The sequence below is a fragment of the Rhinoderma darwinii genome, unplaced genomic scaffold (genome assembly GCF_050947455.1).
Source record: "Rhinoderma darwinii isolate aRhiDar2 unplaced genomic scaffold, aRhiDar2.hap1 Scaffold_444, whole genome shotgun sequence".
Lineage (NCBI taxonomy): Eukaryota > Metazoa > Chordata > Amphibia > Anura > Rhinodermatidae > Rhinoderma > Rhinoderma darwinii.
Window position 1 is genome coordinate 238,401 of NW_027463895.1, and position 6,000 is coordinate 244,400.

The 6,000-nt window shown below is 42.0% G+C and overlaps 2 non-coding genes across 2 annotated transcripts; both read right to left on the bottom strand.

Moving 5' to 3' along the window:
• Nucleotides 1-3,829: 3,829 nt before the first annotated feature.
• LOC142715573 (U2 spliceosomal RNA) lies at nt 3,830-4,020 on the bottom strand. The gene has a single exon (XR_012870931.1). It is a non-coding gene; the product is annotated as a U2 spliceosomal RNA (small nuclear RNA).
• Nucleotides 4,021-5,308: 1,288 nt separating this feature from the next.
• LOC142715574 (U2 spliceosomal RNA) lies at nt 5,309-5,499 on the bottom strand. Its single transcript, XR_012870932.1, has one exon. It is a non-coding gene; the product is annotated as a U2 spliceosomal RNA (small nuclear RNA).
• Nucleotides 5,500-6,000: the final 501 nt, after the last annotated feature.

The following is a 6,000-nucleotide window of genomic DNA, read 5'->3' on the forward strand; positions in this document are numbered from 1 at the left end:
TTGTAATGCCTCAGAAAGAGATTATACTTTTTTCTCTCACCCCCACAAATGCTATTCTAGAATTGACTTTATTATTGCTGACCAATGGTTACTCCAGCGTGTGATCAACCCTAGCATTGGGACAATCACTTGGTCGGACCACGCCCCGGTCTCTATCTCTATTAATGAGCAATATAATCGAGTTCCCACCTCCCCCTGGCGCATAAACAACTCCTTACTAAACAAAGAGGAATACAATGCACAGATACACAAAGCGTTGACTGACTTTTTCGAAACTAATAAACCGGATGACACGTCCACCTTTAACAACTGGTGTGCACACAAAGCAGTAATCAGAGGTCACCTTATCAAAATTGCGGCAACAGCAAAGAAAATAAGATTAGCTAAAACAGAAGAATTGTTGCTTAAAATTAAGAAATTAGAAGATCTTAATAAAAAGAGAACCACGAGAGGTCTAACAATCGAATTAAAACAATTAAGAACACAACTTCACCAATTGTTATACCACAAGTGTGAATACGCCCTGAGAAGGAGCAGAATGATCTATTACTGGCAGGGTAATAAGGCTGGGAAGATGTTAGCTAATAAATTTAAAAACAAAACTTTGAAGGCTAAAATACCCTATATTTTTAAACCATCTGGGGATAAAATCTTAAACCCACAGGGGATAGCTGAAGCCTTTGCTGAATATTATGGTCATTTATACAATTTAAACAAGGATCCTCTCACCAAACAACCTACGCAGCAACTTATAGATGGCTTTCTAGATTCGGTCAATTTACCGTCGATCCCGAGTGATCAAATGACACTCCTTAATGCACAATTCACATTATCAGAGGTACAAAATGTCATTAAACAACTCAAGATTAATAAATCTCCCGGACCAGACGGTCTAACAAACGAATATTATAAACAGTTCTCTCAGATTATAGCCCCTCACCTAGTATCAATGTTCAATCAGGCCACTATTTCAGGTCGTTTTCCTAAAGAAATGCTACAAGCACTAATAATTACCCTCCCGAAACCAGGCAAATCTCCTGATAGACCCGAAAATTTTAGACCAATTTCTTTGCTAAATTGCGATTTGAAAATATATTCAAAAGTGTTGGCCAACAGGCTGGTCGATATCCTTCCTTCTCTAATCAATATTGATCAAGTAGGATTTATTAAAAATAGACAAACGGTAGATGGAACTAGAAGACTAATCAACATCCTTCACTATGCAGAAACGCATAACACCCCTTCTCTGCTCCTATCATTAGATGCAGAGAAGGCCTTTGATAGGATCCATTGGGGTTATCTAGAGTCGGTTCTGGATAAAATAGGAATAGTGGGCCCGTTTGGGAAAGCCATTTTAGCTCTATACTCCGGTCCTTCCGCCTCCGTATACTCAGCCGGATTTTTATCCTCACGCTTTGACATTACAAATGGAACTAGACAGGGATGCCCCATGTCCCCTTTAATTTTTGCGCTTTTAATGGAACCTCTGGCTGAGAAAATAAGGTCTTCTAGTTCAATTTCTGGAATCACAATAGGGAAAAAGGAACACCGTATAGGTCTGTTCGCGGATGATGTAATAATAATATGCTCTTCCCCAACCACGTCCCTTCCAGAAATAAGTAAAGTTTTATCAGAATTTAGTAATGCGTCTTACTACAAAATAAACACTTCTAAGTCACAAATTCTGAATATGGGGCTTTCCCAGAAAATGGTAGCACAACTTAAAGCATCATTCCCCTTCAAATGGGTGGAAGACGCCCTGCCTTATCTAGGGGTTAATCTAACATTTCCAGTCTCAAAATTGTTTGACCAAAATTATATTCCTCTCCACAAGAAAATCATTGAGGACCTACATAACTATAAACACCACGGTGTTTCTTGGTTAGGTAGAATAGCTGCCATCAAAATGTTAACTCTTCCTAAGATTCTCTACACTTTTAGGAATGTTCCCATATTAGTGACAAACGCTTTCATAAATAAACTGCAATCCATCTTAATGAGATTCGTATGGGGGAAAACCAAATCAAGAGTTAAAGCAGATATTCTTTACAGACCCATGCGTGAGGGGGGATTGGGATGCCCCACTCTATTACAATACTATAGAGCCGCTATACTCGACCAATTAAAATCGTTATGGTCACAGGATGCTTCTAAACATTGGGTTTCCATTGAATCATCTGTATTGGGAAGGCACTCATTAGCAATATCCCTATCTGCTTCCTCTTTATTTGGGAACCATATGAGGTCCACACATCCTACAATAAGGGCAATCACGGAGTTATGGCACCACCTAGTTATTAAACATAGCCTGTATTCTACGGATTATGAGAAATCTAGTATTGCTCTACTGATGGCTCTCATTCCAGATCTTGACATCTCTACTTGGATGGCTAATGGATTACTCCACATGTCCGATTTATGGGAAAATGACATCCTGATACCCTTCCAAACTCTGGCCCAAATGTACAATATTCAGAAACATGACTTTTATAAATATCTACAAATTAGGCATGCACTGACATCCATACCCAAACCTCTCCCAACATCAGAATCCAAATTAAGCAAATGGTTAGCAAATAACTCATCCTCCAGAGGTAATATCTCCCAATGTTATACATTTTTACTAAACTCCTTCCCAAATGACTTGCATATATACAAACAAAAGTGGGAACATGATCTTGAGGTCACTATATCTGAAGATCAATGGAACTCGGCCTTCTATGCTGTCTCATCGATCTCCAGATGTACTAACCATATTGAAACAGCCAGAAAACTCTTGTATAGATGGTACCTCACCCCGGAGAAACTTCATAAATTTTACGAAGAATCAAAAGAGTGTTGGAGATGTAGCAATACAGGCACTATGTTGCACATCTGGTGGAAGTGTCCACATATCCTGGAAGTGTGGAGAAAAATGGGTCGTTTTCTGTCAAATATATGTGGTTATCCAATTATCCTAGATGCCCCATTATGCTTGTTGGCAATTGGTGCCGACAAGTATGATCGCACTCACAGAGCAGTTATCCTACACACTATTATAGTGACTAGATTCAAAATAGCAAAATACTGGAAAACCAATAAAATCCCATCCTTGTCAGAAATTATTCAGGGAATAAACAACAACTGCTGGTTTGAATCTATGATCGCCTCTTCCTTAAATAAAAAAAGCTCATTTGACAACATGTGGGATGTTTGGACCTCCAGCCAGTATTGTAATGCGATACACTAGATTTATGGATATTCACACATACAAACCATATATTATTGTGCAAAAATACCATTGAGACTCCCTGATGTATTCCCTTACATATTGTTTTATTGTTCATAATGATTTATTGTACACAAAGCTATGATATTGTACTGATACCTTTGTTATGTTAAGTTATGTAAATTTATTTCTATTTTTACTATGTTAAGTTGTGTAAGTAAGCTTAGTTCCTGCTTACTTGTATGTTCGATTTGAAAAACTCAATAAAAACAAATGTGATAAAAAAAAAAAATCAATCAATCAATCAATCAATCAATCAATCAGTGGCTGGCTCAGGTGCAGCTCTTTAACTTACCTAAAAGGGAGGGCGGAGAGAAGACAAGGAAGGTGAATGAGGTGTTCCAATGTGAAATGCCGGAAACACAGAAACACAGACGACACACAACAAGAGGTGGCAATCTATTCATTAATTGCATTTAATCAATGAGCTCATTATCACTCATGCATTGTCCAACAGGTGTTGAAATAATGGGATTAAAAGGGGAGATCCCTTCAGAAAGACAGAAACAATAGCAAAGACAAAAAACACTTTTGGAATCTGCTTTTAGTCAACACATAAGGAAAGGGTGCACCGGTCCTGGAAATACTGCAATACCAGGTCAATGCGTGGAGTGGACAGAGCAAGCTCTATTTCCATCTCCCTGTTCTAAAAATCCATTTAATATATGGTCCCCAGATAGGGGACGTATCAGATATTAAACTGATAAGAACAGATACTACACTTGATCTTAGCCAAAAGGCCGAGAAGCGATAACCCGAACGGGCCGCGCGTTGCCCGAGCCTGCCCGATACTGCTGTTCAGCCCTTGCAGCGATTCAGCCTACTTCTAGGCAATTCCATGGGGCCCTGCAGGCTCACACACTCACAGCTACACGGGAGGTGAATAAAGGCCGGAGAGGAAGCCAGACAGGATTTGCTTCTTTTGCTTGCACCACAATGCAGTGCTGAAAGAGGAGGAATCTACATAAAAACGCCTTCCTGGCAACGCCCAAATGCCCTGCTGCCATGCAGATAAACACTGGCAGCGGCAGCAAGTGCATGCCCACAGCCACCCCTTGTTCCTTCACACCTTGTATCAGCTGTAATCCAGTCCAGTCCAGTGCTGCCTGCTGAGCAGCACTGACCAACACTGCCTGGGCCCAGGCTTTTATCTCTGAGGCCCCATTATGATGTCAGAAAGCTGGCTCTGGAATCCTGAGGGCTCCACTATGACACGTGCAAAGTTCCGTCTGAACTTTATATAAGACGGTGAGGCTCAGTCAGTCACTCAGTGTTGCCTGAGAGGGCAACACTGCAACAGCCGGCCGCCAGGCTGTCTTTTTTTTGCACAGCTAGTTGCCTCCAGGAGGCCACAAGAGGGAGACAAGGGACTGCAAAATGGAAAATAGGCATCCACCAACTTTACAGACAACTTCTCCTTGCTCCTACAACCTCCATCCTTGCACAGTTTGTTATTCTTCTAGGTAACATAGTAACAAATCCAAATTGCTGCTCTCTTTGTAGGCAAGCAAGGCTTTGTTGCAACTGCAATTCTTACTTCTTCTTGAAATGTAGGGACGACAGTACATTCCATCACATCCATCTAGTGTACACAGGTAGGTCCATTGTGGCGGGCAGGCGAGCGGGCGGGCTGCTTTATTGGCTGTTTGCTGTTCCCCTACTCCACTCCACTATTTGACTGTTGTGCTGCATCAATCAATCAATCAATCAATCAATCAATCAATCAATCAATCAATCAATCAGTGGCTGGCTCAGGTGCAGCTCTTTAACTTACCTAAAAGGGAGGGCGGAGAGAAGACAAGGAAGGTGAATGAGGTGTTCCAATGTGAAATGCCGGAAACACAGAAACACAGACGACACACAACAAGAGGTGGCAATCTATTCATTAATTGCATTTAATCAATGAGCTCATTATCACTCATGCATTGTCCAACAGGTGTTGAAATAATGGGATTAAAAGGGGAGATCCCTTCAGAAAGACAGAAACAATAGCAAAGACAAAAAACACTTTTGGAATCTGCTTTTAGTCAACACATAAGGAAAGGGTGCACCGGTCCTGGAAATACTGCAATACCAGGTCAATGCGTGGAGTGGACAGAGCAAGCTCTATTTCCATCTCCCTGTTCTAAAAATCCATTTAATATATGGTCCCCAGATAGGGGACGTATCAGATATTAAACTGATAAGAACAGATACTACACTTGATCTTAGCCAAAAGGCCGAGAAGCGATAACCCGAACGGGCCGCGCGTTGCCCGAGCCTGCCCGATACTGCTGTTCAGCCCTTGCAGCGATTCAGCCTACTTCTAGGCAATTCCATGGGGCCCTGCAGGCTCACACACTCACAGCTACACGGGAGGTGAATAAAGGCCGGAGAGGAAGCCAGACAGGATTTGCTTCTTTTGCTTGCACCACAATGCAGTGCTGAAAGAGGAGGAATCTACATAAAAACGCCTTCCTGGCAACGCCCAAATGCCCTGCTGCCATGCAGATAAACACTGGCAGCGGCAGCAAGTGCATGCCCACAGCCACCCCTTGTTCCTTCACACCTTGTATCAGCTGTAATCCAGTCCAGTCCAGTGCTGCCTGCTGAGCAGCACTGACCAACACTGCCTGGGCCCAGGCTTTTATCTCTGAGGCCCCATTATGATGTCAGAAAGCTGGCTCTGGAATCCTGAGGGCTCCACTATGACACGTGCAAAGTTCCGTCTGAACTTTATATAAGACGGTGAG